Genomic DNA, 24,106 nt, shown 5'->3' on the forward strand with positions numbered 1-24,106 from the left:
GTGTAATGCAAATTGCATCCTAATTTGTGTATTGTGTCAGCCAGCCTAATTGACCATAACTCAGAAAACAAATAACACCATCACATCATAATACTTTAGCAGTGCACTGCATTCATTTAGCAGACACTTTATCCAGAGTGACTTCCAGCACAAAAGAACAGAAGTGTATCCATTCAAGTTGAATGAGCAACAGTATCAGACCAGGCTAACAACAATCCCAGACCAGTGAGTGTGAACATAACAGTATTCAAGCCCTACCACAAGTTAACTTGTGCAATCTGACTAGACAAGGCAAGCCAAGTATACTACTATACATCATACATACTATACATACTAGATCACATAATCCAAACCACAATACTACACATAAAATAAACAGCAAGTACTACAAGTAGCAGGTGTTAGGGGCAGCTGTGAATACATAAATAATAGGGTATATCTCCTGTACCTCCTCACTCAATATTATGCTGGACAAATAGAATTTAATGGACCATTTTATTCTATCCATTCAAATAGGCATTTTGCATTTTAATCTTTAGTTTTATCTCCACACTGCCTGTCTACACTCAGAATGTAGTGCTTCACCTCACTAGATATTGTGATGAAACCATGGAAATTGTTTTTTTTCCCCACAAATTCATAACATCATTCTTTCAACATCTGGTATGCATTTGAATTACAGTCAGTGAAGCTGGGTCACTTTTTAACTACTACAGGACCAAAAATTCATAGTATCTGCTGTCTGTTGATAGGGTTATCTGGGGAAACTTCGTTTGGTACAGTGAATTGGTTAAATGTTTCCATGAACAAGTGACCTTTATACGACCTGTGCGTTACCACTATACCACCAACTATAATTAAACCTATATTGTATCGGAACAAACCCAATCCAAATCGTGCTCTTATCTCAAGTGCGAGAAGCATGGCGTAAAATTTTCACACTCCACTGGGCTCTTTCTCGGAGAGCACCGATTAAGATCTTGCCATTTGGTTCCTTCTCTTGAGCGGTTGCCAATCACACGTTTCTCTTTTTCAGATTTCGCATGCAGCTGTCCTGCGCGGGGGCCTTTCAGCGTGTGAGTGAATGCAGGAGCGCGATCTCTCCGCCCCTCTCCGAATCAGTGCAGCAGTTGGCGTCGCTGCTGGAAGCGAGGGAGGCAGTGCGGATTCCTCCAGTCATCTAGCTGCATTTCTCATCCAGCTTGCACCTCGCTGCTCAGCGTAGGCTTGCTCGGTGTTCGGGTTCCGCGCTTATTCCTTTGACTGGTAAGGAAACAAAAAAAAATGTCTTGCATAAGTGTGTTTCTTTGGAGACAAGCTGAGAACCTCGTTACCGCGGCTGTGGATAACACCCGTCCACTATTGCTCATCTCTACTGTAAACATTGTTGCGTTAAAATGTTGCTAGCTAGTTAGCCTTACTGAGCGGAGATGGAGAATTCGAGTGGTCTGAAATGGGCAGTGTTTAGTGGCCTATGTATGTTTTTTTCCGACGGTATCAAAACTGTTTGTACACAAAGACCTAACAAGCGGTCATCAAATTTGCCGCAGGGGATGGTAATTTCAAGTTTTTTTTGCTTTTGAGGTATTTGTCCTTTTCTGTAGATTGAAAACGGAGACTGATCAGAACTGGGAGCTATATAGTGTCTGTGTATTTAGTGTACAGTTGAATATTAGCTATCATGAAATCGAGTTAATTTTCGGGTACTGTATGTACAGTTCGCCGTCTCATAACAGGTTGCTTGGTAATAGCGTCAAGGGATGCAACAGAATAAGGAGATGGAAACAGGCGTGGTCGTGCGGATCTGCCGATAACTGCTGAGGTCGGAGCGTGATGTTGAATTCAAGTGACTTTGCTCAGTTTTGTTGTGAACCAAGATCCATTTCGCGTGGATAGGTTCAGATAAAATAATGCTGACGTAAACACGATTTGAGAGAGAAATGTGAAGCTTGGTGCTGTCAGCTTGCGTTGCGTTTAACCTGGCCTGTTAGCAAGAAAGACCACATCTTTTAACCTTCGAGGTGTTTGTATTTGTGATCAAATAAGGGCATGGGCATTGTTTCAATGGCGTCAGCCCTCAGTCTTGAAGCTCACCTCTCACATATCGGCGATGAAATGAACCCTTAAGATCTCGATAACATATTTTAACGTGTATTTTCCGCTGCTGCTGCATCATACGGACTAAACGCGCACCGAATGAGCAGGACCTGCTGTCTGGCCTTATGCAGAGATCGGCATTTTGCAGTTTTCTCCCGCGGAATAAAAACATAACCCCGCCCCTATGATGGATGCGTGTCACAAATGATGAAATCATTTATTCCGTTATGAGTACGTAGGCTCTGCTTTGCCGTGCTGTAATGATTTGGTCACTGATTGCTACGGTAGCGGAGTTGTAGCTTGCGCGAGTTTGTTTTGTATTCGGCATTTTTGTTGCGTTTGCAGGTTGCTTTTTCTGTTGACTGCAACGCTGCAGCACTGTGCGGTCAGAGCGAGTCCGAACTGCGGCTCTCGAACATTAATCTCACACACAGCGCGCTGAAAAGGGAATGGGCTTAATACACCAGTTACGATAGAGTTTAAAAGAAACAGGGAAATGCAGTGCACCGGCACAGATGAAATAACAACCGTGCACTTGTGAAAACGGTCGGGGTTCGGCCTGTTGGAGGGCTCAGGACGGCGGGTCTGCGTCAGAGCCGCTGCGAAACTGCATGCTCTGATTTAATGTAATTTCGTCCCAGTCCTTCAGAACAGGAGAGCGTACTTTACACGGCGGGACCAAGGAAATGCCCTGAGTTCTAAAATTGGCTGGTTTGGAGACAGACGTAGATTCTTGTTAAAATTTGCAATACTCTATTGTGAATGGTTGAAATATCGCTTATTGTAAGTTCCCGTTAGTGCGTCTTAATGCGTTTCCTGGCGCCACAGCCTCGTCCAGTCGCCGACCTTCAGAATTATTATGGGAGTGTTTTGAGAAGTTGTTCAAGCGCATTGACACCAAATAAATAAACACATGGAATAATTACAAATAAATCTGAAGCTCAGCATGCAGGGAGACTGAAGCTGAAAGTCATTAAGCGTCATCATTCAGCTCTTTCCTGTTTAAGTCTCAGTGCGGCCATGTAAAGGTTTATGCGTGTGGCTCTGAGTAACAGCGTATTACACATCTCACTTTCCCCGAGGGGGGCTTTCACCGCTATGTTGTGAAGCGGACATCGTTGTGCAGGCATCCGCATATGGGCTTTGGCAGCCGAACGCGATGGCTTTGATGTCTGATACATGTAGGTCATGCCTGCTGACATGTTGGCTGTGTTTGTTTTAAAGATGCCCCAGTGTTCGCACAGACATGCTTTATAGAGGGAGTCAATGCGCCTAATTTCACATATTCTGAATAGGCCATTGTTACAGTAAATGATAGTTTAGCTGGAGGGAAGTTCAACCTTTTTTAATGACAAAACTACTGTGTAACTCTTCATCCGTCACCTACAGAAAAAGACCTTTTTGTTTTCACAAATATGTTTAAATGACAGTACTAGTTATATGGAAAAAATGTAAGAAATTGCTCTCCATTTGTTCCAAGCCTCGTTTGTTTGAGTGCTTTTTTATTAGGAATGTGCTGTTAACTGTCTGTCTGTTGCCTGTTAAGGAACTACTCATAACAAAGCATTTTTCCTTTTTAAGCAAGTGTGAAATCTCACAACAGTGCCTAAACTCTCAAAGCTGTGAGGGTGTCCCATTCACTGTGGTAAATTTAGCGTTTTCATTGATTGGATTCGTAGGGAGGGGAAAATGATTGTGATGCTGGTGTAGTATTCAGTGTACCATATGTCTCTGTGTGTAATTCAGAGTGAGAGCTTTGCCACCACTGAGAGGGGTGACAGCGAAGGCCTTTCAAGTCAGGCTGGAGGTAACACCTCGTCTTCCAAGCCAATGTTTTCCCGCCACAGTTCATTTACGGAAGCTGTGATTGTTACTCTGTTTCTCTGTGTGAGAATTGCATAGCAGACGCCATTTTGGGGAAAGTCCTTTGGGTTTCTCAGTTTGGCTACTGATGGATTCTCCTCCCCATCGGGTAGAAGTGACAGAGAGGACGTGTGAACCCGAATGGCGTCACGGCAGAGACGAAGCCGTGTGGAGCCAGCGGGGGTAGGGTGCACCAGCCCCCACTGACTACAGTGGAATGTAACTCTTTAATTTTTTTTAAAGCCGGAGAAAATCAGCCTTCAGCGTGAAAGGCATGTCAGCCTCACATGATTGAGCTGATAAGCACACTGTACTGCTGTCTCTATATGGAGTGGCCTCTGTTCTGGCTGCCCTTCCGAACGACTCCTGCTTTTGGCTGCAGAGCTTTACTACAGGACATCTGTAAGGCAGCCAAACCGGAGAGGATCTGTCCGGTTGTTTAATTAACCAAAGTTGCTGGAGAAAAAGTTGATGCAGCTGCTTGTTTGAGCTGCAGCATATGGGAAGTTTGTTGTACTGAGATATACAGCTCCCAGGAGGGAGCTTTCATTATCTGATAACTCACCCCTGGGAGAAGATGCATTGTTGTCCAGCAGATGACCTTCCCAATCAGGCGGTGGTGTCCAGGTCCTCCCTTATAGCCCTCCCCACGCTGCTGTAGCCATGAGTGTGGGTTCTGCCAAGGCTAACATTAAGGCTTATCATTAAGTGATGTGTTAATATATATACAACCCTCACCCACTGTTGCCAGGCAACTTTTTCTGTTCTACGTGGTTGCCAATCTTGGTGCAAGTTCTGGTGCTTCACTTGGTTATTTCTACCCTGCTGGAGTAGGAAGCCATCACTAGAGACTAAGCCATCACTCACAGACTAAACCACAGTCCCTCCCCCTAGCTGCATGCACTGTTCATTTTTGGCATGGAAACAAAATGCGTCAGTTGTAGCTATTGTGACCGGATTGTTGCAGACAGACTTTGGTTTGGGAGAAGTTTCCTGGCTTTATGTATGGCTTTACTTGTTTTCTGTGTCCCCTCTGTGTCTCCGCTCTGTCTCTGCTGTGTCTCTACTGTGTCTCCAGGCCTGACCCCTCTCTCTCACAGACCTGTGAATTGGGGCTCGGTCTCTTTCACCACGGCAATTGCATTAAAGTGGCGTTCCTTAATTGCCCCTCTGGAGAATCCAGTCAGGCTCTCTCTAGAGCTTGTTTGTGGTTTGCCCCAAGGTGGGGGTTACCATGCCAACCGGAAGGCCCCCCCCCGAGCGCGCTTGTTTGGATATGGCAGGCGACGATGTTGTTTATTAAGGTGAATGTACTCTACCTACGTGGAGCACATTTTGATGGCAGCGCTGGCTTCACTAAAGCAGGGAGCTGACCATCTCACAGTGCATGCACGAGTCCTTACGATCAAGAGCAGTCCAACATCACGGCCAGTCTGTTTATGCTGGGCTCGAACATCTGTGTCAGCAAGTCTGAGGTTTGTTGCTTCCATCTTAGTGAGGCTGTGTTTGTCTTTGGTGTTTTTTTTTTTTTCTGTTGCTTACTTTCACTCGTTGTATGTGGGGACCATTCTCTGGCATTTTGCTGGCTTGGTTCGTCTGAGCCTGGGTGAAATGCCCCTGTCGTTGGGAGAGCAGTTTCCTGTGATTGGACCCCTCTGCCTGTCCTTACATTGCAACAGCCCTCTGTACCCCCAAGTCTCTCCATCTGCAACAGCTGCATTCGCTGCAGGAGTTAACGAACACATCGTATGACATCCTCGGCACAGAATGTGACAGGACACATTTTAAGAGGACGCCCAACAACAAAGACATTAAGTAAAGCGTCCAAGTGGTGGTATTTCCTAATTAGTTTCGCTGCAGAAGTGTCAGGCTTGTGTTTTGTTTTGTACGTCAGCTGCATGAAGCCGCAAACAGGCCCCACCCAACATGTGCCGTTTCGGCGATCAGCTGTCCTAACACAGAGAGCTTTGAGAGGGAGTAGAGCTGTCATGGGTTACAAGTGAGTCTACCATTCATCGTTAAATGTTAAGGTCACCGGTCAGGGGTTAGCCAGCCCCCTTCTTTTCCATTGTATGTCAATGGAAAGGCACTGTGTTGATGTCGTTGTGTTGCCTGTCTGTGTTTTCGAACATAATACGTCTGATTGTCACCATGTTTTGAACGTGGGGGCTCTCCCGCTGACTGTCCCGGCGTCGGATGTGTATTTGTGGACTCTTAATGCCGCCGTCACCCCGTCTGAGTCAACGGGACACAAAAGTCTGTATTTTTTTTTCAGCTGGTGACATGGCTTAGGGGGAATGCGTTCACTCATGCTTTCCACAGCCCTGGTGACATTTAACAGCTTGGCATTCCAATTTATTTCCCCCAATTAGTCTTTGAGGCTCGGTGGGGCTGTTTGTGCTTTCCTCCAGAGCTGCGCAGGCGGTCTGTCTCGATGTTGGACAGGGCTTTTCTGTCTGCGCTGGCTGCACAGGCCGGGCAAGGGCGGGGTCACCTTGCAGTACGGTGGGGGAGGAGGAGGAGGGGAGGGGGAGCGCGGAGTCGATGAGTCCAGGAGAGAAGTGGGTCTGAGTCCCATCCGGGAGGAGAGTGGGGTGGAGGGGGGGGGGGGGGGGGGTGTCTGGCGTTTTGCCAGCTGATCTTAAATGGAACAGTGCGACAGAGAGCGGAGCCACTGCCCATCGGCGGCGTACGGCTAAATATAGGACCCCCTCCGTCCGCAGCGCGGATCCAGCCTCACTTCACCTGTGTTTGCCTTTCTCACGCTTCTCCCTCCCTCTCTCTCAGTGTCTTTCCTGAGTGTAAACTCTGAGTGAGACGCAATCTCCGCCATCGTCTCCCGTCAGCCTGCTTATGCTGCACTGAGTGCGTGGCGCGGCCGGAACGAGCCGTCTCGTGTGTGTAGTGTTTCAGCCATTCTGCTTTGGAAGCAGGAGACAGCAGCCGTAGATGGAGCCTCTGATACAGAGGAGCACTGACAGAAAGCCTGTGTAAATGATGTGGAACAAGAGTGACAGCACCTGCCTTTTTTTCTGTCTTGGCTTTCTTATTGACTACATGCAGGCGTTAGTTCAGGTTTCTGCTAATACTGATAGCAAAACCTGCCTGTTGGCTTCAGAACTGGCATTGGCCCCCTCTGATTTTTTTTTTTTGTTGTATTCTGTAACATTATATCAACTGGGGTTTGTTGTGTTATATAACTGCAGAGATGAGTTTGCTTGTGATTCATGCTTGTAAAGCCCACTCCTCACCCTCAGAACTAGCCCTGGGATGAGGAGGGTCAGATTGTAGGTAGGGTCTAAGTGGTAGCCATAGTCAATGGCTGGGGCGGGGTCAGTGTTTGACAGGGCAGGGTCAGCATGTAGTAGGGTGTGGTCAGTATGTTGCAGACCAGGGTCAGTATTTGGCACGGTGGCAGCAGTGTTTGGAAGGGCGGGGTCAGTATTTGGCAGGGCAGGGTCAAATTTTGTTAGGGTGGGGTTAGTGTTTGGAAGGGCAGGGTCAGTATTTGGCAGGGTGGGGTCAGTGTTTAACAGGGGAGGCTCAGTGTTTGGTGGGGGGGGGTCAGTATTTGGCAGGGTGAGCGGTGTAAGCAAACGGCTGTCAGGTCGGAACAGCAGATGAGGAACACATGGCCTGCTTTGTCAGTGGGAGCGGGCGCACAGACACAGCGGGGGGGGGGAGCGTGGGAGTGAGAGGGACGTGTGGCCCCCCCTCCCCCACACAAAAGGCAAACATTCCCGCCATATCAGTGGTGCCGCCACAGCTGTCCCGCTGGTAAATGCCAAATTACGTCGCCGGGCCTGAGTCTGAGCCCGCAGACGTACCGCGAAGGGACGGAGCGACCAGCCTGAGCTCACCAGAGCTGACGGGAAGTCCGCGGTCCCTTGGCGCCCCCCGCCCCGGCGACCTTGAGCGGGATTTAGTTAATTGAATTTGCGTACAGGAGAGGGCATATCTGTTTCAGACAACATTAACATGGCTGTAACCCAATACAGGCCGTGACCACGTACTGTTTTACACGCGCAAGGTGATGAATGTTCGTGTTTTCAGTGGCCGAAGCACAGGGTGTGGAACTCACAGCTGTGAACCGACAGTCACTCTGTCATAATTTAAGAAAACAAAGACAGGAAAATACGTTTGCTCCACTCTTGTAAACAGTGTAGCTGGTGCAGGGGAACCACGTCAACACTTATTGGTGCTGTATGTCGATACGCTTTGCTATTGTCAGGCAGAATTCGGATTGTGTAGGGATTATTCACCAAGCCTCTGCTTTAATGGAAAAGGATGCTGTAAATTAAACGAAAAGTGTTTCCAACTTGTACATGTTTGAGCGTTGTTGAGGTCTATTGAAGCTGAGATGTGAGCACGTTGGTAAATGTTTCTGAGTAGAAAGCAGAGGCCACTTTTGCATTGTTCTCCTGCTTAACGTGTTAAGAGAACTTGAGATGGAACATCGCTTTGGGTGGAATCAAGTTGGAGAGGGTCCCAATGAAAGGGGGGGGGGGGTCGTGTATTAAGCCTGCCTGGTGTAGTGGAGGGGGGAGAGGGCTGTTGATGTGCTCCGGGCAGAATCTGCGGAAATGGGTGATTAGTGTGTCCGGCGGGACTAGGCGAGGTTCTAAAGCTCTCATTCGTGTGGAATTGTTTTTCTCAGTCTTCTCTCTCCGTCTTTTTTCCACGGCAGTATGTTTGAACAGCATGCTGTATACATGCGTGAAGTTTAGCTCACATATGCCACATTCTCATTGGCCGAATTCAGGTGTAGGTAGAGCGCTCCATTTTGGCTCCATCTAAGAGATGGTTTCCATTCTTTTTTTTAGTTTTCTGCAGGTGTATCCAACCAGCAAACCTGTTCTAATAATGTCAACTAACCCTACGTCCGGTTCTGCATGTGGAAGAACAGGGGTGCTTGGGGTTTTTTTTGAGCATGTGTGCAATTTACAGTTATCCGTTTGGAAGCTAGCTTCATAACTGTGGAAATGTGGAAGCTGAAGGAGATGAAATGACTGTGCCGTGGCAGTAACCTCCTCCTACTCTCAAGGCAAACAACAGCTTTAGCCTTTTTTCCCTTATTGCAATATTACTCGTGGTAGTGCAGCGAAGCAAAAAGCAGAGCACTTGATGGATTTTTTTTTTTTTTTGAAGGTTTATGCGAATGAAACCATCCTGATTAATCATTCCACAATGTCACGCTCACGGTTGTGTTGAAAATGAGCTTTATTGACTTTGAGGTACGCCTAGAGTGTAGGCGAGTGTGATAAAACCCGGCCAGACTGACTCCCAGCGAAACCCGTGGTAGTGTAAATGCCCCTTTACTGGCGTGACTTTACCCTGCACACAGACTGGGCAGTGATCAGATGGAGGTTGGAGGTGAGTCCCGTCCTCTATTGGTCTTCTCCTTGCATTGGGCTTGGGTGCGGTGGGGGGGGAGGGGGGGGGGGTGAATTATACCCTGGGAGATGGCAGTGTGTTTTTCCAGCATGTGCCGTACTCTGCCTCACTTTCAAGTCGCTTTGGATAAAAGCATCTGCCAAATGAATAAATGTAAATGTAGATGTCCCATAAATCAGACAGTGAAGTTTACCATGTGGCTACCGTGCTGATTCTGAGACCTCCTCTTGGAGCTGTGTGTCTGACCCCGCCTTAAAGACTGAGGTGGTTTATCACTGTCACTTCATTCTGATATAGATACCTTTACTGCGGTACAGTGAGGACAGGGTGTGGTCTGGGGGACAATGGTGCACCCTACGAAATGGAACCAACCAGTCAGTCATAACCGTCTTCTATTTCAGCTTCCAGGAAATGTAGAGGAAATAATAACAAGCCACTCCGCTGCAGTCAGACCGTCCATTAAGAAGGATACATTCCTCTTTATGTCATCTCGCCACGGTGTATTTTAAGCAGAGGCGGGCTGCTTGCTAGCCCCGCGCGGAAGGGAAGTGTGCTGTGCAGCACCGATATTAGGCAGCTTTACCCTGGAGTATTCCTTTCCCATAAATACTCTCTCCTGCCCACAGCATGCTGGGGGAAAAAAGAGAAAAGACTTTGGGGTCGTGGGTAAAGGCCCTGAGAACGTGTCCCTGAACTCGGGTCTGCCTGGGACGGCCCGGCATCTGCGTGCTGGAAGCGTTGGAACGGAATTTCCAAAAAGCAGGGAACGGGACGGGTTCTCTGTCCTGTCGGCTGCCTTGGCTGCTCCACTGAGAGGAATCACAGGGTTGAGAAACAGCAGGTCCGTCAGGCTAATCTCACTACGCCCAGGCCTTTCTTCAGGAGCTGGCCTGCAGTCAGCCAGCCAGCTTTTTGGGTGTGTGCTGGGCCCTGCGAGATGCTGCTGGGATTGAGGCGGCGCTCCCAAGCGCGTAGCGGTTGGAGCCGTTCCGCGTTTTACTGCAGGCGGTTTAATGCTCTGAGGGGAAGCATCTGTAAGACCTGGAATGGCTCTTCCTGCTGTACATTGGGAGTGATGTTCTAATCCCTGCACTACAGCACTGAACCCTCTGGGCATCACAGACTCATAGAAACGGCGATCACCATGGAAATCAGGGTAGCAGTGTAGCATAGTGGTTAAGGAGCAGGACTTGTAACCGAAAGGTTACAGGTTGGATTCTCCACGCGGGCACTGCTGTTGTACCCTTGGGCAAGATACTTAACCCACAATTGCCTCAGTAAATATCCAGGTGCATAAATGGATAACATTGTAAAAACTCGTAACTGATGTAAGTCACAAAGGAAAAGGAAAAATCACAAAGCACTGTCTGCACACAAGACGCAGTGATGTTAGTGGGCAGATTTTACTAACAGCTGCTCAGCCCACAGTAAAAAAAAAATGAAAAACTCATTGGGCACATGACTGTGTTATCAGAGACAAGCGGAGGGAAGTCACTCGCTTGTAAGTAGAAAGGCTGTTATCTAGACAAATATGACCTTAACTGTCGCTGCCATTACCCAGAGTGCAGTGGGAATTTTGCGGTGTAAATTAATGGACGGAGGTTTTTCCGAGAGCTGGCCAAATTGAAATGAGATGCGTTTGCAGGAAGCAGTCCAGTTTGCAGCCAGCGTTGCGTGCAGCGGGCGCGTCTACGTGGGCCGCCAGCCCTGTTAATGGGAGTCGGGTTTGCCTGCTCAAGCAGCCTGCCTGCAGAGCCTCTATGAAGGCACATGGGCAGGAAAGGGCCTGAGAAAGGTCTGCTTTCACCCAAAGATGGGCCACAGATGGGTGATATTGCCTGGGATTTTTTTTTTTTTGGGGGGGGGGGGGGGGGGGGGCGTCAAAGACTCCCGTTTGAACGCTGTTTCAGATTACTGTAGCAGGTATGAATGGAGGCAGGCTCTCGTGACAGCGAGTGGATGGCGGCTAGCTAAATGTTATCTTTGGCTTTGACCGGGGGAGCTGCATGCAACTGTATCCAGCCCCCATATGTTAAGCACATTTTAAGCAAGTGATAAGAATATGAATTACAGCTCATGTAGAAATTTGAACGGGGGGGGTTAATTTATGAGGGTCTTATTTTTCATCCATATTCTTATTTACGGTCAGACGGCTGCCTGTTGCGCACATGTGTAGGACCCATCCCGCCCCTCTGTACGGGGAAGGAACTCCTCATGAGTGTTAGCAGGGATCTAGCCAAACCCTGTGAGTTATCAGGCCCGAGGTCTTCAGAGGGGTATCACTGGGTTGCTGGCTCTTAACATCTTTGGTTCAGTCACATTCCCAACTTCCTGGCATGAAGAGGAGTTAGTGAGGGCTAGCGGGTGTGTGTGCTTTCTCCTCAAAACCTGGGATTCCCAACTTTGTCCCAGAAGAAACAGACATCGCCCATCCTTTCATTTGCACTTTCTCTCTCTCTCTCTCTCTCTCTCTCTCTCTCTGTCTCTCTCTCTCTGCCTTTGCTTTGACTCACCACTTTATTCATCACTCGGACTGAGTGGAAGCGTGCGTATTTGTAATGGAAGGACCGGGCCACCCACAGAACGCCTGTGCCAAACTGCACGTTGGAACTTCCTGCCCCGCGGAGGCCCGGGGCCTCGCAGCCTCGTCCCGACAGCTGGAACACGCAGCAACCCGGCGGTTTCCTCTCGCACAGGGGCGAGCGGTCGCACATCCCCGCCGCGGAGAGGGAGCGGGGAAGAGGGAGTGCAGCTGTGGGTTTGGCTCCCGCTGCCATGGGAACACGAGTCCGGCACGTAATCCGTCCCTGGGCAGTGTCGCTTCCCTTCCCCTACCCTTGGCGATGGCCCAATATTGTTCCTCCCCTCCCTGATCTCAGAACAGGCTGTACGCACTGCTGGAGCACACGTCTGATCTCATCTTCAAAGTGCAAAAAAAAATCGAAGAGAACAGAATCAGATGGGACTCCTCCTCGATAAGCGTATTTATGAAGTATTATTTACGCGGTAAAGGGAGGCCCAAATCGAGGCCTCAGCCAGAGTGCACAGACAGGTCAGCACAGCGGGGTAAATAACTGTTTAGGTTCCTTTAACAGAAGGTGCGTTTTTGACGAAAAACGGGCCCGTGAACCATGCTTGACAAGTTCCCCAAAACCAGCAGACCAGTTTGGTCCACTTTACTTCCCTCAGACGTCTGGATTCCCCACCAATTCTAGCAATACAGTTCAAAAAACACATGGCTTCGTGCTATTTGCAAGAGATCCTTCTGAACTGCATGAGCCGTTTCTGTCAGTTTACACACACAGCACTTCTGTAGGATATCTGCCGGTATACATTGCATAAGGTTTACTCTGCCAGTAACGGAAGGCATACAGCCCATCGCCGGTACCTTTGTCAGACCTTGACTGTATTTAATTCGACAGCAATTCTTCTGTGGATGCATTTGGTATCTCGTTATTGAATTAGAATTGTATTGTTGTTTTGACTTGAACCCTTAGCTGCAAGTCTGTTGGAAACAACTAAACCTGTGCTCTGCAGTCAGAGACAGCACATAAATGTCCATTACAGTTCTGTAAAATGTACAGTACTGTACATACTGCTAATCAGTGGGAGAGGACAGGGAGCTCCCAACCCCGCAAACAGAGGGACACCCTCCATAAGATCATGCAAGATTTTCCCTGTAATCATAGAAATATTAATTTTTTAATGTTAAGTTTCTTACATTAAAAGCTGTAGTGCCTTTCATTTCAGCAACATGCATTCTTGAGGGACAGACATGCAGGTGACCAGTATCAGGCGTCACCATTGCAGTGAAAAGGTTATGTATTTATACCAAAACAGAATCTTACTGTCATTATGCTCATTCTTCTTATCTGTCTCTTTTTACATCTCCGTGAGTTCATTCTCGAGATGAATATGAACTTTGTTATTGCAAATGCAAACCATTGCTAAAAGGCGTGTATAACATAATGTGGCGTAAGAACATTTTCTGTAGAACATGGGTGGGGCTGCCCCAGACCGCAGCAGAAAGAGGGAGGGGGAGATGGACATTTATTGCAGTGCTCCTGTGGGCTCGGGCTGTGCAGTACATAACGCCCAACCCAAACAGGCACACGCTGTTACGGCATTAGCCTGCGTCATGCTGTGTCTAAGCCTGTGTCACGCTGCCTCTCAGACTGTTTAATGCTGTGTTTACCAGCCTGTATCATGTTCTGTGTCAGCCTGTGTCATGCTGTGTTCAAGCCTGTGTTCTGCCTTGTCTCAGCCTGTGTCGTGTTTTCGGTAGGACACAGAGAAAGGGATGTGGTCCAGCTGAAAACAGCTGCCTTCCACGGTATCCTCCAGCTGTGTCAGGTGTTTCTAAGTGAATGATGCCCCTGGTCACAAATCCAGCGTTACAAAGGAGGTTCACTTTCCAGGCATCTCCCTGGGCAGGCCCCGCACACTGACCTGCGCTGAGGGAAAGACTTGCATTTCCCACAGCATTCACTGTCTGTTAGGCAATATCTGAATTATGATTTTCAACAGCGTTCACCGTCTGTTAAGCAATAACTGAATCATGTACCTCTCGCTCTCAGGTCAACATTGGGGGTGAGGTGGGGGGGGGTGGGGGGGGGGGGGGTTGGCGGAATGCAGAGAGGAGGCTGATAGTTTTGCGATGTTGTTTTTCTCCTGCCTTGCGTGAAGAGATTAAGGTCCACGGTACCAATCAGATGGTGGAGCGAGCTTTATTTCCCCGCTGCGTTCCCCGGCGGTTCCCTCTGACACGCCGTTCCTCTGGACCGGCAAATTGAAAAGCAGCCCCGTCTCAGAGAGCCTCTGTCTAGGTGTGTGGTCACAGGGGGGGCGGAACAGGGGGAAGCGAGGGCAGAAGAGACGCCCGTCCGGGGGCTGTTCCATCTCCCTCCTGCCTGTCTTACTGGGATTGGAGGCTCTTCCTGTGCCCCCCTCCGCAGTGCTGTGTGCAGCAGGAATGAGACGCATTTCTGAAAGCCAGCTCCGACCGGTCACAACGGCCGTTTCATGATACGCAGGGAATGCCTTCTGCTTTAGAGATTGTACACACATTTTGCTTTCTGGATGTGATCTGAAAATGTAATTCTTGTGTCTCTCTAAATACCTTTGAAATATGACTAATGGGCACACAGACTGGAGAATGTAGACTTTTTCCATACGCTGTAAATTTATGGATCTAGCATATGGATAAAAGCTGGTCTTGCGGCTATGAATACACCTAATTGTCTGTCAGATAAAAGGACTCTCTCCTGCCCACTCTGACCTGCCAATCAACCCGTTGCCGTGGCGCTGCTGCCACGTGAAGCAGCAGGCACCTGTCCACTTCTCTTGTGTAGCCATGCCTCCTCCGATGCGCAAGTCATGTTACATTCGCTCTCAGCTCAATCGCTCGCACAGTTATTTGATACAGCAGCGTAATCTGTTGAAAGGGCTTCTGCTTTAGTGCAGAATTAGTTAAACTGCTGCCTGGTCAGAAGCCAAAAAACTGGTATCTGAAACGAGGTCACCTGGAGAAGGCTCGGTGCTTCGGCGCTTCACGCGCACTGCCCCCCCCTCCCACATCCCTCTCTTTCCCTCGAACGTGGAGCGGATGAAAAGGACCTGGAGGAGAGGGTCGGCATTGCCATGGTGATGCGGTGGGAGCCGGTGATCAGACAGCCCCGCCGGGGAGGCGTCCGTCTGAACGTGCCTGTCCTTTCGCCCGTCACTGTGACTGCACTCCTCCCAGGACTGACCAGCTGTCCTCGGCCGTGCCCGGGCTGTGTGCTGTCTGAGGCAAACCGCACCAACAGGAGGGATGGATGGATGGATGCACTAAAATACTATACCTTTATCAACATAGGCATGTCTTACTCCGGCCCAGCGGCGTGTCTTCATGTATCTCTCTAAATACCACTGAAATATTACTAATAGTCTGTGTGGACCACATGCCCCAGTGGTGCATCTTACTCCATTTCAGGTGTGCATGGTTCTGATGCATAAAACTACCTTTTACAGCCACCAGCTCAACATGCTTTCAACAGCCTTATCGATCACATGTTGTGCTTCCTCTCACTTCCTGTCTTCTGCAGTCAAAAAATTAGTTACGATTATGGCGGTTCAGGTTCAGGTTCCTCTAATATGACTGGTGTGGACAACAAAAAAAACTGTCAAGAGACTGTTTATAAAGAGATGGCATGCATTCCTGCTAAATCCAGTAACTGAACCCCCCCTAAGTTCACCGACCGCTTTTCCTCCAACCTCGGCTTTTGAGTTTTCGGATATGTTTACAACGCTACTACCTTCCTGTTTCGGCAATAAATGTTTATTTAGCCCTAAAATTCGGCCGTCTTGCTTAAGAGTGTTGCAGCCGTAAGTGAGGCCGTGCGCTCTTGTGGAATTGCGCTCTCTGAGAAAACCGAGAGGGTGTGCAGGACTGCATATGGTTTCCCCGTTTCCAGGATAGCTGGTCTCACGCTATGAAAGGGAGAAAGGTAAGGTTGTCTGTATTGTGTGGGCTCAGCCAGTGGGAGTCCCAGCTCCTGCGTTCCTCTGTAATTAGCTCCATTGTTGTGGATGTGTCGCTTTCTCTTGTGTCGGGCTGGACGGCTTCACTCTCTGCCAAGCGGATATTGCATTCCTGAGCGACCCGCAGTGGAGCGACGGTCGCCCTCTCTCTCTCTGTCTCTCTCTGTCTCTCTCTCTCTCTCTCTCTCTAGCTCTCTACCCCTGTCGCCCTCTCTCCCGCTGCGACCTGATTACGGTGGCTTGTTTTCTTCAGGAAGAGCAGCAGTAAAAAAAAAAAAAAAAAAAAAAAAGCTGAAATTAGACACTCGTTTGGAGCGTATCTTTACATCTGCGATGGCGGCCTTCGCAGCTCTGATGTCAGCGCTGAGGCAGAGGCCATCTGTTTCCGTGCCTGAGCCGATGGTTTAAAGGGCTGTGTTAGTGCAGCACAGTCAGGTTACATGGTGCAGTCAGTCCATTTGATGGGACAAAAGTGACACGGGGTATGCTGAAACAGTGGTTGACTTCTTTTCTGACTATTTGCACTCTCTTCACACTACCTCAACACTCTCTCTACACTCTCTTTACGCTCTTTACACTCTCTTTACACTCTGTCAACACTTTCTCCACACTCTCTTTTTACACTGTCCCTACACTCTCTTTACGCTGTTCCTATACCCTCCCTATGCTCTCCCTACACTCTCCCTACGCTCCTACTACACTTCTTTAAATTCCTTTTACACACATGCAGTTGGATGCAGCAAAGCACATTTCTGAAGTTAAAACCCAGCCGCAGAAACGGGCGTCAGGGCACAGCATATATGAAAAGGTCACAGGAGATGAGGTCCGTGCAGATAATAAATAACGGTAATGTGCATTATTGTGCTTATTTAAAACCCTGGCAGCCACTGGCAGGAAGGGGAGGAGCACTTTGTCATAGTGACAGGGGCTGTGATTGCTAGGTAGCTCCCCACATCTGTCCTTTAAGTGTGTTTGTGTGTGTGTGGATGGGTGTGTGTGTGTGTGTGTGTGTGAATGGGTGTGTGTGTGTGTGTGGGGGGGGGGAGTGTGGTATGCGGTGTGTGCCACCCCATAGGCAGTGTCCCAGGCTTTGACACCCCCAGCATATCCGTGTTGTTTCCCTCCAGCATCCCTCCCATTGCGTGGGACACCTCCAAGTCTCAGTGGAGGGGCTCGGGGCTCAATCAGCATTCACAGATGTTCCTGTTCCTGTTCCTGTCCTAAAACAGGGTGGGGGGGCGGGAGAGTAACAACAATGAGGGACTCCTGGGAACAGGAGAGCCTGGTCCCATTGTGATGGTGATGCAGTAGAAAGTGAACTCGAGGAAACCGCAGCCTCCTGAGTGGGCCGCTGAGCATTCTCTCCCCGTTTCTGTTAAAGCTCGGGCAGATGGGTGCTATTTTGGGTTCTGAATCAGAGCGAACGAGCCCGCTCACACAGCTGCCTCTCCCCCCACACAAGACCCAGCGTAACAGGGCTAAATTAGAACACGCGTAGCTGTCGATTTAGCTTTTCTGAACTGGGGAAGTGGGCTCGTGCAGAACCGAGGCCAGCTGCAGCGATGCACGGCCAATGTAAAGGCCTAGGCTATTAACCACAAGCCTGATTATATTTAGCTTATTAATAAGGGTTTAATAGCACGCTGTGCAACAATTGAGATTGCAAAGCTTGGACGAAATGCTGTAGAACGTGTAGAACTGGAGAGACGATGCATGTCAGCATCATACAGGTGTGCGTCAGCGCCAACGCCATTAGCGGTATCTCATGTAATACTTAGTCACAAATGCTCGATGGAATGCAGCGGACTTTGATCAGTGCGTGTCTCTCCGACAAGCTACAAGTGATGAAAACACCAGCGTTCCCCCTGGTGTGTCGCAGTCCCAGCAGGCGTCCCTTTAAAGCGTAGAAAAAAACGGCGAAAGGAGTCGTGCGTACGACTCTCTCGTTCGCATGTCCTTCTGCGTCCGGGCTGCTGTGCTACCCCTGCCTTGCAGCTGTCGCGTAGCGCGTGGCCTTTGCACATTAGCGGCTAATGACTCTGCGGCGGAGGGTCTGACGCTGTATGCTAATCCCCCCCCCCCCCCCCCCTCCCTTGCACGGGGGGGGCTTTCGGGACCCGTCTCCATCCTCACCTCTGTCTCGCTGCAAACAGCAGTGCTCTGTTTACTCACTGACTGATGAGGAGAGTGAACACAGGGCCTGTGGGCTGCGCTGGAAGGCCGCTCGCCCTCTGGGCTGAAAGAGGGTGCAGATAAATGGAGGGTATGAGGAAAATGGGGGGCTGTATTTGGCAGGAGGAGGCGCGCGAGTGTGTTACGTAAATGGCGGAAGTCCGTGGGAGTGAGCTTTTTTTTTTCTTTTTTTTTTTCCCCGCGCTAGCGGGAGAGTGGGAGTATAATGGCAAGCAGACGTCACAGAGCAGGTCTGCTGTCACTCAGCCTGCTCTCTGAGCGCAACGGCTGAGTTCCTTGGCGATTATTTGGTTCGGATCAGCGTGAGAAGCTCTCTTGCAGCCTCCGAAGCACGATTGAGCCTTCAGTGGCTTGAGAGGGAGTGTGGCACCTGTCTTGAAGATTACAGTTGTAAAGAATTTGGCCTGAATGTTAACCCATCGTAGGATGTCTTTGCTGTTTTTGTTGCAGAGCGCCTGCTGTTTGGCTGGTGACAGAGTGTCCACAAAATCAAACCATTGTCTGGTCATACATATGGGCAGTAGTGTAATTAAGACTGCTCAGTGCACATATTCGGTGCACTGGGTGTTACACTCAGATAAGACATCAAATCTGGCAGTGTGCTGGCCTCATACCTTCCTGCTTGGCCATTCTTTGGCCCCAGTGAGTGGAGGAGTGGAGCATTGGGGTTTGCTACAGTCAGAAACAGACAGGCGTGGCACACCATTGCAATCCTGTTTTAATTGAATGCCATTGACGTTCAGTGCTTAACACCACTTTGTGTGTTGCGTAACAGGAAAGGATTTTGGTGTGAGCAAGCTGTGCCCTGTGACTTTGTGGTTAAATTAAAAGGCTGTGCACCAGGGCTTGGACTTAAACTCCGTTGCATCAGTAAAACAAGTGGTGCACACAGTGTGTTGTGTGTAATTTTATGCGTGAAAAGGCAAGCACAGAAAACAGAAAATCCAAAATTGTATATGTTTCTTACTTTGCAGTTACTTTGCATCCTACTGAAAAGCCAGGGGTTTGTTTCACAGCGGAGACGTCTCTGTTTCCTTGCACTAGCCTTTTTTATGCACCGACTCTAGTATGTGGTGTCTCCCCCCCTCCCCACTGCATCGATGCTGATTGGATGCTTGTTGACTCTCAGCCACAAGTCACTTTATTCAGATCTCCATCTGAGGCTTCAGTGCATGTGCAGCTGGTTGTGCCTTGAAACATAAGCCATCTATTTTTATTTTCATCGTGTATGGTTGTTTAAAGTGTGTATTGAAACCAAGCAATGCAACAATCACGCGTATCATAAATGATCTGTCGCAGACGGACCTTGTTCTGGGAGCATGCCTGTTCATTGGGCTGATGACGCACTGTGGCGTGTGCTATGCTAACAGTAGCGTTTACGATGCGCTGTCTCTTAGCAACACTGGCCGGGTGCCACGCCCTGGATGCTCAGTGGAGTTATGGCACACAGGTGAACAGGAGGGTTTTTATGTAACACACACTCAGTCACCTTCAGCCACAGGAGGCGCGGTTCCTACACACAGCATCTCCAAAACGACCTCATTAGCATAATGAGGTCTGAAAGGGGCGGGGCTGTTCCCTGACAGGGCGAATTGGATGTGCTCTGTGCAAATCTATGCTGCAGCGTCACGGCAGTTTCCAAGAAAGAGACCTCCGTGGCGATCCTGTGTAGATCAGTGGGGGATGGAGCCCAATCCGTTTCCTCGGGAGGAAATTATGACCTGCGGAAAATGAATTTCTTTTCCATAACAGAGATCCCCCCCCTTCTCATAATCATCTCCTCCTGTGTGCAGTGTTAGAGGAGATGGAGCACAGCGAGTGGGTAATGGAGTAACTTTTTACCTGCCGTCTCTGAGACAGTGTGACAGCAGCGTCCTGCTCCCTGCTCTGCCTGGCTGATGCAAGCAGGTGACATCTCCATCTCTGCGAGCCGAGCCGCCCGTTCGGTGCGGGCGCGAAGGAGGGGAGGTAATTACGCCGCTCTTTTTTGTCCTCCGTGCACTCACACCGAATGCAGCCGCCGTTGGCGTGCAGGCAGCTTTTAAATCAGTGTTTTTTCATCCCGGGAGTCAGAGAATAGGCTTTTGTTTGACGGAGAAAAGACGCTTCTCCGCAGCCAACAGTTGGCCAGACCTGGGTGGGAGATGCATTGTGTGTTGATGAGGGAGATGTCAGGAATTTTAAATGGAAGTGTGTAATTGCGGAGGACCGGTGCTGCTGAGCTTCCTGAATGCAGATGGAGATGAACTGAAGCTGAATCCACAGCAGTGCAATTTTTTTTTGTTTTTTTTTTGTCACGTTTTTGTTCCTTCCACCTGACCCTTTGCCCTCTCCAAGAACCACAACCCCAGAGGAGTGCTGGCACTGACACGCCCCAGATGGAGGAGCCCTCTGCCCTGTGCTAGCGGGACCTGCCCTGTCCCCTTGCCTGCCTGTGTGTCCTGTTACCATCAGGCTGCGTGTTTGTGTGTGTGTGCGTACACGCGTGTGTGTGTGTCTGTGTGTCTCTGTGTCTCTGTTTGTGTATATTTGTGTGTGTGTTTGAGTGTATGTATGTGTGTATGTGTGTATGTGTGTGTGTGTGTGTATATGTGTTTGTGTGTGTGTGTGTGTGTGTGTGTGTGTGTGCGTGTGTGTGTATATGTGTGTGTGCGTGTGCGTGTGCGTGTGCGTGTGTGTGTGTGTGTGTGTGCGCACACACGTGCCCTTCTCCCTCCTCCCGAAATAGAGATGCTCTCTTAAACAGCCTGCCAGAAGCATCCCAAAAGCAGCCTTAATGCGGCTCCAAATATCTCACCCGCCACAGCGGAATGCACCACGGTCCCGCGGCACGCCTAACAATGATGATGAGTAACGAGGTGCTGACGTCCCTTTCTCTCTCTGCTCCCCCTCTCACTCCGACCGACCCCCGGCGTTCGGCCGACGAGACCGCGTGCCGGCGTTGGTTTCTCTGTTGCGGTAGAGCTGGGCGGCATCCATAAATTCCCCTTCAGATCGCTGTGTGCGAGCCGTCGGCTCAGACCAACCCCGGGACATGTTTAGTTTCATAATGTGGGGCGCTTGATGGAGCTGAGAGTGTGTCTTTCAGTCAGTGTCAGAGATTTGGCAAGGGTTCTTTTTCTGTTATAAACCACTCTCAGACATTGCAGTCAAAGAGGAGTGCTGAATAACATCACCTTTGTTAAAGTTGTATGAGCGGAAAACACTTAACAACGCATTTAGATCCTGACAGTAAAACAATACATTGCAGAGCTCTTGTATGTTTGTCACTACATTCACTTGAAGCCCTTCTATGTAGCAATGCCAGATTTAATCCTAATTTGTCACCTGTCACCTGTTCACCATGGAGATCAGATGTCAGTCTGGGCCAAGTGAGCGAAGCAGGGAGAGGATCGGTATACAGTAGGTACAGCATCTGCTTCTAAGTCTCTAACTCTGAGGTTTGGCAGGGAACCTCGCTGAGGCGTGTGTGACACACTCACGTTGTGTGACATCTCCAAGGGCACCAGAAAGGCATTGAGGGAATTGTCTTAAGGTGCAACCAGACACATCAGCCTCAGTCTGTGCTGACCTGGGTCAGCTCTGGTGTAAAGAGAGGTTCCTGCGCCTCATTTGAGCCAAACTATTCCACCTGTCCACTTCTGGTTGTAATGTAAATGAAAGAGAATCTTGTACACACATGATCGTCAAGGTTTGAAACCGTTGTAACTGTTGCATGTTTGTTGTTGTCTGTGAGATTCTGCCAATCATTGGTGAGGCGATTTTTGCTACCAGTATACAATACACTTGCCTGTATAGATGCATAAATTTAATTTAATTTGAGCTGCTTGAGAGTGTGAACAGAATAGTTTTAAAGGAGAAACAAGTTGTAAAAAAAGTGAGGTAGATATGTAGATGTTTAAATGTGTAAATGTGTTTTAAGAAGTGCGTATGAGGCCAGAGTGCTTCCACCTATTAAGTGTTAGCAGTTATTTACGTTCTTAAGAACTGATGGAGTTAAACCTGCCATTTGAGTAACCTCCTCCCCATAAAACTCTGTTACCCCAAGAGTGAAAACTCATGACCTGATGTAAAAAGAAGCATTTGCACATGTGCATTAGAATTAGTGCGCAGCCCTCCCCTCCCCAAGATAGATTGCGCAAACGATAAGAACAACTGGATCGCGGTGATTTTGGGTTTGGTTGTGTTTGGATTGGCAGACCCAGACCCAGTCTGCAGGCACCTGTAATTACTGCTCACTGCTTTGTCTCAGTTGAGTTGCAATGGGAGGCAGTTATCAGACCTCTGACTCTTAACAGGATGTGAATAGAGAGAGAAGAATGACGACCATGGTTCTGTGCCATTTCACTGGTGTGACCATTGATGTGGGAATTAGCTGTGAGCTCTGGCTCTGTCTAGATGGTGGTGGATTGTGGATCGTGTTTGGCAAATTCTATTGTTTTACTGGCAGCAGACGGTGTTGCCAGCCGAGAATCGTCTCTGTTGTCCTGTTAGAATGTTCAGTTCTCCTGTTGTGTTGGATTCTAAACGGTCCAACATCCATTTTGAATGCTCTCTGAATTTAAAATTTTCTAGATTCATCTTCTGAGGAACAAAAAAAAAAAACAACAAAAAACCTCAAAACGAAATGGTACATAATAATGAAAGTTTTGGATGTGGGCCTCTGCAAACAGCTCTGCGGCTGGCCGTGAGTGTGTTTGTGGAAACCGAAGAGCCTACAGCTGTTTCAGTCAGCCTCTGCACAGTTGGCCTTGTACGCCCCACACAAAAGGAATCAAAAAGCTTGAATGGTTCAAAAAAAACACTTTGCTTTAATTAGTCTTGCATGCATCTTGAACAGCAGGTACAAATATGGAGAAACCAATCTCAAGTATTGCATTTTCTTCTTTCTTCTTGGCTCTGGCCCACCGTAAAACTATGCGGGCTCCTGCACTGGAATGTACACATGGTCTAATGTGTTTGTTCCTGCACCCTCTGCCCCATATTGTGCGAAGCTCTGCGCTTTCTTGCTGTAAATTTTCACCGCAGGTCTGACATGTGTTGTGTGGGTCTATCTAAATAAAAGTTGTTCTTTTAAAACCCCCGAGCTCATGTTCCTGTTACTGTGAGCGCTTGTGAAAGTCCAGATCGGGTTTGTTTATTTCCAATCCAAGCTTTAATGGCTCAGCAACGTGATTTCCGTCACAGTAATGCGTTTTAGAGTTGAATGCAGACCCTAGAAACAGCTGAACTTACTATGTACCAGCTGCCATGATAACTCAATCTACGAACCCTGGAATACTAGCATGTTTCATGTAAACACATGATCTTGTGACCAGTGGATCTGAAATTTTCGGACTCCCCGTGTGGCTGTTTGTTTATAGGGTGTCTGACACTTTCACTCCTACCCAGCAGAGGGAGCTTTACACATGGCCTCCTCACACACAAAAAAAAAAAAAATGAGGACAGCCCGCGCATGATGGCTGCCACTCCCAGGTCGCTATAGGGTGTACCTCAAGATGAGGGAAATGACTGAAACGTGACGAAATGAAGTTTCAGAAGCACTGGGAGACCCTCAGCGTGTGACAGTTGTCGGAATTCTCCAACTCTGTCCAGATGTGCCTCTTTAACCCTCAACCCTGCCTCCACCCCTCACAAGCATCCAATGGCAAGGCCTCGGCTTGTCCTGGGGGCGGCCTAAAGGCAGGAGAAACATCAGTCAAGCTGTTGCCCCACCCCTCACAGGTCCAGCCCCACTGCTTTAGGCATTGAGGTGAGCCGGGTGAGTGATTGAAAAACAGCCTGGTGCTGGACAGACGCAGACAAGGGGAACGTCTCCAGATGTTCACAGAACAAACTCCAGAAGCGGCCTCTGAATTCCAGCGGGTTTGAGTTCACCTTTTAGAGCTCGCATGGAAAAAGGGACCATCCGAAAAATATTCTGCCTCATTGTACCTTAATGGTGGAGCCAGTACACGCTGATACGTACTGAGAAACGCTGAGCCCATTTTCATCCTGCTGAAAAGCGTGGTAGATGATCATCTCAATAATAGCCATT

At 48.8% G+C, this 24,106-nt stretch overlaps 1 protein-coding gene across 1 annotated transcript in view; it reads left to right on the forward strand.

The window, feature by feature from the left end:
• The first annotated feature begins 1,135 nt into the window (after positions 1 to 1,135).
• LOC118789968 (spectrin beta chain, non-erythrocytic 1-like) overlaps positions 1,136 to 24,106 on the forward strand; it is a 105,890-nt gene continuing 82,919 nt past the window's right edge. Inside the window, exon 1 of the mRNA XM_036546740.1 lies at positions 1,136 to 1,266. The gene's annotated coding sequence lies outside the window, so the exon portion shown is untranslated. The remainder of the gene's footprint in view (positions 1,267 to 24,106) is intronic.

This window comes from Megalops cyprinoides, chromosome 15 (assembly GCF_013368585.1).
Source record: "Megalops cyprinoides isolate fMegCyp1 chromosome 15, fMegCyp1.pri, whole genome shotgun sequence".
Lineage (NCBI taxonomy): Eukaryota > Metazoa > Chordata > Actinopteri > Elopiformes > Megalopidae > Megalops > Megalops cyprinoides.